The following is an 11,175-nucleotide window of genomic DNA, read 5'->3' on the forward strand; positions in this document are numbered from 1 at the left end:
GTATAAGTTTTTGCCAAAAGTGTTGAAGTTTGTTTTCCTTAGTCACCTTCTTTTTCCTAGCCCCCTTCCATCTGCTTGAGAAGACAGCTGGGTCTAAGCAGGCAAATTAGGAAAATTTTGATTCTTAGAAAAACCTCATAGCAATTGTGTTATTGTTCAAAGACTATTTAAAAAAAAAAAAAGTTTAAAATCCAGACTTGGTCAGGTATCCAACAAAAGACACCCTCCACAAGAGCATAGTTCACATTACACTCTACCCCACTATAAGGTACAAGGATACACAGTTCCTCTGCCTTCACAGGAGGAAATTTTCTGAAGCTGGAGAAGATACAACTAGAAGCCACCAGTCCAATGTATTTAAGTTTTAAGTTCTCAGCTGATTTACTGCCCATGTAGTGATCCAGATTTAAAAATGTTATTTAGCTGCCAGGAACAGATCTGTCCATCTGACATAAGTCACAGGTGAGTAAAAGTGTGTCTCAGACCTAGACATGCATATTGTATGCACATGGTCTTGGACATGGTGAATGAAATCTATGAACACAGACTTACTTCTTTTAACTATCTTTTCTCTGCATTTAATGTGTTCCAAACAGTAAAAGTCTAAGATAAAATGTTCATTACAAATAGGTTAACTGACAAACTTAGCTCCTTTGTTTTCTGTTTACAGATTCTTTTTGAACCACATTGTTTTTGTACAGATCTGTCAGGGCTATTTTCACAAATTTTTGCAGACTGTGTTCTGTGGGCAAATTTTATCCCATAAGATCAGCTGCTCCATTGATCTATTTACTATTTGTTGTTTCTGGTGTATGTTTGGTCACCAAAGTCATATAGTATTATTTCTGCTTTCTGACTGCATTACATTTGTAAACAGATCAGTAATGAATAACAAATGTTGATGAGCAGATAATGAATAGCAGACACTCTTATTTACACAGATATGCCCTTGTATGCATTAAAATCCTGACTTCCATAGGGAAAATAGCTTTTCCTAAACACTTTTGCATATAAAACCCTGTCTGTCTGAAGTTACTGAAGATGCTTTCTTAAGTAACTGATTCCAGCATCCTTTACAAATTTGGGAAATGAGGCGTGGAGAGAGATTTCTCTTACCCATCTGAACCAAACCCATTCTGGGCTTGGAATAGGGCAGGATTCTCTGGAATAGGAAGGGAATGTATTTTATCTCATTTCCTTAGGGCAAATCAATGGACAAAGGCACTGCTATGCCAAGGAAATGCAAGAAAGCTGCGGCCTTTAATTTTCACTCACTAAGGTTTTTGCTGAACTGAATATCAATTTTCCTTGACTTAATACTTGAGATGACACTTTTTTCCAAATTTATTATTGTTTGGAAGAGTCTATTTCTACATTTGTATATTATTTATGGATAACTCAAGTGTGGAGACTTAAAACCATGTAAAATTTAGATCTGAAATGATGGGACGGTAAGCAGCAGACTGCACTAGCAATGGGTGCACGGTGGCTAAGAAATACATGACTGCACTTTGTAATATCTAAAAGCAGATCAAGATCAAAATCATCCCCTAGAAAAGATATGCATCACTGTTCATTTGGACATATCCATAAACACGATGCTATTGCAATTCAGAAACAAAAAGACCCTCCGTTGTTTCCTCGTGTTATGATGCTGAGCAGCTTGCCATAAATCTATTCTGGGATTTCTCCTCAGCCGTTTACAGAGAGGTTATTCTCTGTCTATGGTTATTTTCATCATTCAGTCTGTCCATGTCAGTTTATTAAATAAATTAGGGGAGACTGTAACAACAATGCTTCAGGCATTCATAATCTGACTGAAATAAACAATTCCTGGATACTACTGGTCCGTTATGTTTGTCCATTATGTTCATAAATGGGACGATTTAGAAACAAGTTGTCTATCTGCAGAGTTACTATGGGCAGTCACAGGTGGGGATATCACACTGGTTTGAAGGCGTTTGCCACTGATCCGGCTCCGTGGGTCAGAGTACGGCTGTTACGCCACGCGTGCCTGGCAGAGGTCCTCTGCCAACAACAGACCAAAGGCCTTTGCTAACCCGAGATATTTACATGCTTCATTATTGGCCCAGGTGCAAAAGCACATGTTATCGCCCCATCGAAGTACACTGTATACGTATAAGCATGTGTACATACTTATATTTACACATTTAAGAATTAAATATGAGGGGCATTGGTGTAACTGGTCATGACTTTCTTGTGACAGTATGACTTTTGGCAGCCCTAATAGCTTCTCTCGTTCGTGCCTTTGCTTTCCATTTCTCCCATTTCTCAATTTTTTTGGACTGTGTTCATTTTCACTTCTTGTAAAGTACCCCATCCTTCCTACGGTGGCTTGAAAATCTTCTCCACTGTCACAGCTAGTTCTGCATGAAGTTTGTTGGTAGCCTCATCCAGACCTGGATGCCACCAAGGTGCCTTTGACATCGGCAGCAAGGGTGTTTTTAGGCATGTCTATGTAAATTCTTCTTTTCCTGGAGTTGCTAGGAAGGCTTTTAGCAACAGTGTGTCAGACTTGGGGTTTGCAATACTTAAGGGGTGCTGAGCTTCCATTGGAGGTTAATACTAGCCAGCTTTTGGTTTTTTTAATTGTAGAGCTACACTGGTTTAACAAAGATTGCCTCCAGGACAGCAATTCCCATATTTACAACTCTTACCACAGAAAATGCACTTACCATGTTTATGAAAGTTACTTGAAGTACATACAGCACCCTCGACTTTTGATGTCCTTTTTTCTATAATTTCAACACTTTTACCCTTTCGTCTGAAGTTAATAGCTTGTAACTTTTGCTAATTGTTTGTCATGACCAGCTCGCAGTTCCGCTCATTCTCAGCTGGTTGGTTTGGTCCGTATTGCTCATTTTATGCATTTTCTTTGAATGGTGCTTTCAGACATTTTTTATACATTTTGCAATGCGTGAAGCTGGAATTGATTCACATGACATTGCTAATAATAATGCTGCAAGCAGTTAAGAATCAGTTCTACTCATAATTAAGTGTTTGGACACACATGGATATGTATATTTCTCAACTTTTTAAAATGAAATTTCTTTATGCTGATGTCTTTTTCTAAGACACTAAAAGTCAGTCTTCCTCTCGTTTCCACTGTAGCTCAGAAAATTTGAGGAATTTTCTTTTCCTTTCTTCTTTTACAAAAGCTGTCAAACAATGGACTACCTCATAGTACCTATATGCACTAGCATGGCATTTTCTGTACCCTAACCTTGGAAATATTAATATTAATTGGCTGTGTATCATGTGTGTAATATATTTAGAAATATACACTTATAATATATTTGTATTTAAAATGTTATTGTGCTCTATTTCAGTAACATATTTCTATACACTTGGTATGGCATAATATAGCTATACAACAAAGTACATTTGTGTTTGTACTTACAAATGTATTTGTATCTTTTGTTCTAGGTTATGTACTGTAATTTCCAAAAGGTGACATAATTTACCTTTGTACGGGAAGCATGTTCCTTTCCTCTAAAAGTCCATGTATTTTTACGTCACACTGCATGTTAAAGGAGCAGTGATTGAAATCATTGTTGTCAAGGAAGAATGTATTAAAATTATTAATAAGAGTTAAACCCACACGAGACTTACTGAATCATCTGATCTGACCTAAATTTATGACCCTTCCTCCCAGTTCTTCCCTTTGCATACTTGCACAAAGACAGGAGGATCGAAAGGAGAAAAAACCAACACAATAAAGACCAGTGAAAACTACATTTTCATCAGGTCAATGTAACATTTTGTGATTATAATAATATAAACAAATAAACTATAAGGGCATTCACATCAGACCTCATTTCAAGCTGAACTATTATAAAGCGATTAACAGCCTCACACTCCTGCTTTAATTAAGTTATGTTGTGAAATATTCAGCACTTGAACCTGTTCTGGCCTGCCTCTTTTATCATTGAATTACCATCCTTAATGTGTTTTTCTGCTGAAAGATTAATTTCATTTAAGGATTACTGTACACTGCTCTGGCATTTTGTGGTTTCTTGTCAGCCCTTGTGAATCTAGATCATAGCTAACTTCAGTTCCTCTGACATGTCCTATATGCACAGTCTCTTGACTAGCCTGTCTCGGTGGATTTATTAACTCATATTGTATTCCTGTAGAAATGAATGGACATTTTTGATTAACTTAATGATAGAAATTTCAGATGACAGTAGAGTTTACTTTTCGAGCTTACTTCAGGTTATGTAGGCCACAGCAGCTCTCTAGTGACTTATCACTTCACAGAAATGTGTTTTGAAAGTTTCAAGAGAGTGGACATCCATCTGCCAAATACTTTAAGATGGTGCTAGCAAGGAAGGAATTGAACAATACTTCAGAGTTGGGGTGTCTAAATCCACAGCCACCCTCAGCACTGCTCTTTCCTTTCCTGGGGTTCGTTTTCAGCTGTTATATCCCACTGCATGTTGCAGAGTCTGACTTCAGGCAAATTCATGCTACCTAATGACTTTGAGGAAGGGTCAATGAGTGATGCTTCAGCCAAGCGTCCTGGTTTCCCTCCTTTCTACTTGTGCCTACCCTGGACCAAGGCGATGCAACTCAGAACATTACCATCAACTTTGGTTGTGCTTTTTCACTCTCAGTTGCCTGATGATCAGGCTGTGCTTTTAGGGAGGGGAGGACATGTCAATCAGTATTGTCATGTTCTCTTGGCTAGTTACATAAATGTCCTTAGAGGGAGTTCTTCAGATCTTGAAATGTGACAGGTCAAGGGGGTTTGTTTACTCCCACTACCCTGCAGATCTGTCTGCTCTCAGGGTGGGTTGCAAGGCAGAGACTCCTGATGCCATACCTGGTCACTTATGGATATGGTGCCACAGAGATGGCACCCGGAGCTGGGAACTCCTGAAGGAGGTCTTCACCCTGGCAAGGCGAAGGTTTGCCCAAGCACAAAGGTTTGAGTGACGCGGCTTTGGCTTGCAGCACAGTAATTATATGCTATAAATTACACTCAGCTCTGGCACTGATTGAAAATATATGTGGTAATTTACTTGTGTGAAGGTAGTCTAAGGTCCATGCTGTCCTCTGGGCTGGACAAGCACAGCGTGCACATCTTTGCCCTCAGAGCTCACAGCTCAAACAGGCAAAACAGAGCTGCAGAGAAGCTGTGCGGTGTTCACAGTCAATGATCCATGGCTTGCAAAACACATGGTAAATAAACCCCTGTACTTGTTGGTAGGGACAAACACAAAAGAAGGACAAGCAGATTTAATGAAAGTGGGCTAAGATGAAGGTCAGAGAAGCAGCAGGGGACATGCGGGATTGATTCAGGAGGGAGGAAAACACTGAAGAAAGAAAGCAAGCAGTACAGGGGAAAATGCATCTAGCATAAAAGGAGGATCATGACGCAGATCATCCCATTTGCTGTGTGGATCCCCTATGGACTGAGTTTCTGAGCTGGCTCTCCCAACCGTTTCTCTTCCCTGAAGTCATGGATCATAGGAAAAGACACGAGGCCAGGAAGGACTTGGTGCTTTCGACTGGACAAGCCAGAGCTCTTGGTTGTGAGACACTGGGCTGAGAGAGGAGGGTAACTGTGGCAGGGTCTTTGTTCCCATTTCACAAGCTGTGGTGTGACAGCTCTTCCAGCTGCTTGTTCCTGCTCTGGCCAACATTGTCCCAACAGAAGCTGCCTTTCTGCTTTCATGAGAGCATTGGCCACCTTAGTTCTTATGGAGCAACTGCATATGGCAGGTGTGTAAAACACGTTTGTGTTGTAGGCAGAAGAAAATGCAGGGATTGTCCTGTCCTTGTAGCTGCTGTGTGTTCCTAACAAGTTGTTCTGAATGAAAGCCTTTTAACCCCAGAGACTTTGGTGTGGGAAATTCAGACTGTGCATATTTTACCTTATATTTCAGCTGACCTTTCTTTGTTTTAAAATGTATAAAATCATTTAGGACTGATGCAAATGAAAGCTGGCACTAAAATGAAGTTTCCTATTGTTCTGTCATTCCTGGAAAAGAGTTGGAGATAATTTCCAGTGCATGTTCTTGCTTTCTTAACTCACCTGAAACCAATCCTCTCCTAAGGCAGTTGCTTAGAATAGCAGCGTGTACGTCAGGATCGTGGCGTTGGCACACTGTGCTAGTTACGGAATTACTCGTAATGCATAAGAACAGCTGAGGAAACATGAACTGGAACACAACAAACCAAGCTAAATCTAACTTTTCCCAAGTGGGGGGAAGAATATGTATCTGGTGATTTTGGGATCTCATTAAGAATCCGAGGTCTTAATTTCAGCAAAAAGAAAAAACAAAGCTATGCAAAAGAAGGTTTTTATAGAATCATAGAGTGTGTTTTGATGCACCTATCTTAAATTAGAGGTTTTCTATGGCTAACTTCAAGGGTGAGTTCCAATCATTTCAGCCAGTGTAATACATCTTCTTGAAAGAAGAGGCATGTGCAAGAATTATTTCCTCTGCATTAAGTAGAAGTGTTTGGGAAGAGCATGCTGGTGTGTTGTAAGGATATAACAACATCCCCGATCCCTTCCTACTGTAAACAGGAGCAGCATCTCATGGGAGAAAACGAGTGACGCAAAGGTCTTGCAAAAGTGAAGGGTTAAAAAGCTTGCACTTCAGTGGGAGTATAAAAATAATGCTTCTCATCATCAGTTCTAGTTAAGGGTAAAAGGTGCTTAAACTGTGTGCTATGATCCATCTGAAGTCTTGAATTCTGCTCAGCCTGTGTAAAGAATTAACAGGAAAAAGGTTAAATGGAAATTTTGACTGACACAGGGAGGTGCAAAACCTACTCCAAGCAAATGTGTTTAGAGCAAACCAGGAAACCAGGTAACAGTGTCAATAAACTAGCTTTATACAACACACTAAAATACACCTTATTTACTCTGCCTCATCTACAATTCAGTTAGCAGCACAAGGTTATTTTAATACTATACAGAGATCAGAGACTAAAAAGTGCTTGTGGGTACAGGTGCAAAGGCTTCTCAAAGAGAGAGAAATACAAATACTCGTTCATGAAATTCTCAGGAAGCTTTCTTTTTTTAATCAGCATTACCATTTTATTGTTTAACCTACCCTGCTTGATCTCCCTACTTTTGGTTAATACGGGAGTCAATTACAGCTTCATCTGTGCAGAATTAACTTTATAGAATATACACTAGGGATTTGTCTATCTCCTCTATTTAGATCTATGTCATAAAAAAATATGTACTAGAGAACTGCGTGCAAGCACTGCATATGGTACAGGCTTTGCAGATTTATTGTAAAATCATTTTAAATCAGTTAAGCTCTTGCCAGAAGTTAATTAAATATGTTCCTTTGGTGGGGGGTGGGGGGGGACTCTGCGTGCGTGCGTGTGTGTGTACGTGTGTGCATGTGTTGGGGGGGGGGGGCTTCTGTCTCACTAGGTGGCAGTGTCTGATTACATCTGGAAGGACCATGCCAGCAAGCCTGGTGTCTCCAGCTCTGACCTCCAGCACCAGGATGAAATCCCTGACTCTGCAGCTACCTTGAGAGGTAGCACCACCGCTCACGTCTCTGTCTACACCGTTCACCTCAGTGGCTTCCAGGAGCTCTACAGGCACTTCCTCAGGCTACCTGATGGGGCTATCGTTGAGGTAGGTCCAAACAGACGCCTCACGTGCAGATTTTGAAGGCAAAGGGGTGCCCTTCAGAAGTAGGTCAGTGTCAAAACAGGAAAATAGACCTGTCTGACCCTGCACCAAAGTATGCACTGAAATCTTCCACATGAAGAGCTCACTCCTAAACAGTAATGTAAAATCAATGAGTTAATGCATTTGCAGTGCAAAGTAGCGATTTAGTATTGTTTATAGATCCATTTAAAGGCAATTATGCAAGATATACATTGAAACTACACATATAGAGATTATTTATAAATATGTATTGCTTAGAAGCACATAAGGTCATTCTGTACAGGGATTATTACATATATAAATATACAATGTATTGTGCACATTTCTTATACAGCTAGTACTACAGATATGGTCATTCACTTAGTTTTTCCTCAGATACACAGAGTTAGACTACGTACTGGCATCTTGCAAGTTTTAGATTGAATCCTGGATGTTGTCAGATTGAAATACAATACAGAATGGTATTAAAAAGAAGTATCATCCATTACTTGTTTCATAGGCTGCATTTTGTTCATTGCATTGTCATTTTTGTTCTAAGTGCTTAGAAGGAGTGCATTTCTTTGTTGCCTTTGGTCTTGTGTTGAGAGACTTTTAAAAAAAATTTGGCATCTAAGACAAGGTAGAGTGAAAGAATATTACTTTACCTACCCAGATAAGAAGTGGGAGCATCGTCACGGAGGTCTGTTTACCATAGAAAACTGGCACAAATGATGCTGAAGTACAAAGTTTTCAGCTGCTCACTTCTAAGGTGAAGGTTCAAGTACATCTTTCCAGCATGAGGCAAACGTTGCTTCTGCTCCTTTGGTTAATGTTTCAAGGCTGTTGTCTTCATTAAAAGATTTTATTCTTAATGTCTTTGCCCTACTTGGCTTTTTAAAGAAAATTTAATTTAAAGGAAACTGTCCTCAAGGAATCCAAACATAATTTTCTGCCCCGGGAACTTGTGATTCACCAGAGTGAAGACACCGGAGTCTTAGAGCTGGCCAAAGAAAACAAGAGAAGGCATGTGGCCTACATGAAGTAGAGCTTAATTACTGAAACTAAGAAACCGGCAAATCCAGGTCCATGCCTAAGTCTGTTAAAGAAGCTCCTCATACAAATCATTGGCTAGATTTTTGCTAGAACACCTTTTCCCTGTTTGAGGTCAGCAACGCAGCCCTATTCCTACTTTCCACCTGTTACAAACGGCAGCTCTTTGCAGAATGTTTTTTCCCAATTATGTTGTTCTCAGCTTTTTGGTCATGAGGTTTCATTCAGCTTCCACAAGGCTGTGGAAGGAGGGGCTTCAAAAACCTGAGGCAATCTTAACCCAGTACACTGGTTCAGTTCATTAATCCCTTCTGTATTTCTGAGAGGAGAAATGAGTTCCCATACAATGTAATTTTGTCTTCCCTGAAGCTTCCAGCTTCTGAACTGGTGCTGATCAGCATCCACAAAGTGAGCACTGCACAATGCTGATGGCTCAAGCCACTTCTGTACAGTTTCCCACGCCAAATCACAACATACTCTACCCCTAAAATCTACATGGCCGAGTCTTGTGTCATTGTCTTGAAAGCTGCACGTCTAATTTAGGAGATCAATGCATGGCAGTGTTAGGTTAATGGTTGGACTGAATGATCTTAAAGGTCTTTTCCAACCTAAACAATTCTATGATTCTGTGATTCTTTACAGCATTTTTACTTGTAGATCTAAATACAATTAGATATAAGAAATGTGCTTAACTAATAACTGCAGGAAAACTTATATACAGATCTTACATTTAGCTGGTAATGGATGTAATTATTCATTTGTGTATTTTATAGGTCAGGACTTTCTATTTCAGTTCCAAATTAGGAATATTCTAGAAATTAATGAATTTTAAAACTATACACTGACTAGTGAGAAGTTTGCTGCCATGGGGCAAATACACCTGAGCTTCACCATTTGCTGCTGTTGCTGCCCCTCAGGAACAGTTTTTTATGCCTCTGCTGCAGCTAGACAAGAAGTGTACTTGAGTGGAGTTAGCAAATCATTTCGGAGCTAAAAGGTTGCATTGCAACCTTAAGTATAGCTTTTAGGGGTGTAGGAAATGAAGACTACATGGGCTTCTTGGGATAATCTGTCCAGTCTTCTGCTTCTGTGGACAACTTATTGTGTATAAGCATTTTCAGTCTGAATATTTAGAGCTAGTCCTAAAGATTCAGGTAACTCAGTTTACCTAAACCTAGTCTAGTTTAGATATTTTGTCCCCAGTGATTCAATGGAAATATTTTTCTAGATCCTTACAGTCTATTTGGTCAGAAGCCTTCTCTTATTCTCCAGCCTCAATGTATTCATTGTCAGTTTCCATGTATTTATTTGGATCACCCTTTGGTGTAAATAAGACTTTTCTTTTCCAGAAGTTTACCTACATAATCTAATTTCATAATCTTATCTGTTTTCTGCCAGAATGGGTACAACACTTCACCAGAAGAAACAAGATGGGCTCCCCTTTTGCTTTTCATTCCCTTCCCCACCCTATCAGCTGTGGTGAAGGAAGGAGGGCTCTTCTACAGAGGCAAGAGCAGAGACTGTCACCTATTCTCTCCCTGTCATAGGAACAACAGCTGCCTTTCCTCTTTCTTCACAATCGGCAAGCCTCTTTCTCCCCACCAGAGATAAGATATTTGCACGAAATTCTGTCTTGGGACTGTGGGAACATGGCTTGTAGGAACAGGGGAGGTCTGTGGCAACTGTGATGTGTCCTACCTTTGTATATAAATCTACTTTGTCTGCAGAGTCGACAGAGCAAGAAAACAAACAATTTTCACTTCTTTTTCTTCTCTTTTGGTTGGGCTAGTGGTATTGTACAACTGCAGAATACAAGGACTAATTCAACTGCATCTAGGAACTGGGGGTTGCATGCACCTTCTTCCTGCAAAACAGTAATGCTTTTTATTACAGTAACCTACCAATGGTGAAAATGTAATTATTTCAATGTAAATTTTTGTTTGTTTGTTCACTTCTATTAAGAAACTCTGAAGGCATGTAACTCTGAAGACAGCAAAATGAAAAGGCTTTGACTTCTTCATTTCTGCGACTTTCAGGAATCATACCTGAAAGAGCCGTAAAACCTCTTCCTAATTACTGATTAGAACCCGATTAATTCAAGCATTTGGAGGCTAAGATCTCTCCATTGGATGTGTAATTCTTTATGCCATTACAGCATGATGGTTGCTGGTATTGGTAGGTGTTCTTTAGAAATAATATGTATAATAGGAGGAAATGAGCAATTTGGCATAAAGGACCACAGAAATGATAAAAACTTTGAAAAGCGTGTGCAAATATAGACATTGTTCAGAGGGTACCACCAGCATGAGCAGTAGGTTCTTAGCATTCAACTAAATGGCGTGTATGTGCAGGCTAGCGAGCTCTGGGTTATTGGGGTGGCAGTATATCTCTCGTCAAACACACTGACATGAGAACAGTATGTAAATCACCAGGCCAAATTCTTCCTCAAGTTCATGTGTTCAACTCCTGGTGACTTC

Source organism: Pelecanus crispus, chromosome 2 (genome assembly GCF_030463565.1).
Source record: "Pelecanus crispus isolate bPelCri1 chromosome 2, bPelCri1.pri, whole genome shotgun sequence".
NCBI classification, from domain to species: domain Eukaryota; kingdom Metazoa; phylum Chordata; class Aves; order Pelecaniformes; family Pelecanidae; genus Pelecanus; species Pelecanus crispus.